Genomic DNA, 761 nt, shown 5'->3' with positions numbered 1-761 from the left:
TATATATATATATTCTGTTCTTAACCTACATTGTTCCTAAAATTCATTCTTTGGTCTTAGAGAACACGCATCCTAGGTATCTTTCAGGTTGGAAGTTTCATTCCCCTCTATCAGTCTTATCTCCCATGCAAAGGCAACTCTTCTAGGGCGCCCTTCCTACTGCAGCAGTTCTTACTGCTTGTACAGCTACCAATTTTTTCCCTGTTACTGATTATGCCATCATAAAATGCACCTGGTAGAGCTAGAAAGATAGCTCAGCGGACTAAGTGCCTGCTTAGGCAAGTGCAGGGACCAGAGTTTGATCCCCACTCATGCATGCTGCACCAACTCCGACCCTGGGGCAGGCTGAGATGGCAAAGAGTCCGGGTGTGGTAGTGCATGCCTGTAATCCCATCGCTAGGGAGGCTGAAAACAGATCACTCCGAGTCTGAGTTGCATAGTGAGACCCTGTACCAAATACATAAATGAAAAAAGAAAAAGAATAAAGTGCACCTGGTGCTGTCTCTTCCCATTGAAAACACCAATTTATTTTGAACATAATTCCTTTTGGTCCCATAATTCTGCTATATCTTTCTTCCAGTGCTTTACAAACTGTAGAGTGTGCTTTCACCCCAGTCATTCTAGTGATACTGTTCTGATGAAGACAACGGTGACTTCTGCATTGTTAAGTACGATAGCTAACTCTGCATTCTCCTTGGCCTGAGATGTCACTGGCGTTTCACCCAGTCATCACTTCTCTTTTCCTCCTCTTATCTGACACT

This window comes from Octodon degus, unplaced genomic scaffold (genome assembly GCF_000260255.1).
Source record: "Octodon degus isolate 3935 unplaced genomic scaffold, OctDeg1.0 scaffold00025, whole genome shotgun sequence".
In the NCBI taxonomy this organism is placed as follows: Eukaryota; Metazoa; Chordata; class Mammalia; order Rodentia; family Octodontidae; genus Octodon; species Octodon degus.
This window is presented reverse-complemented; position numbering follows the sequence as displayed.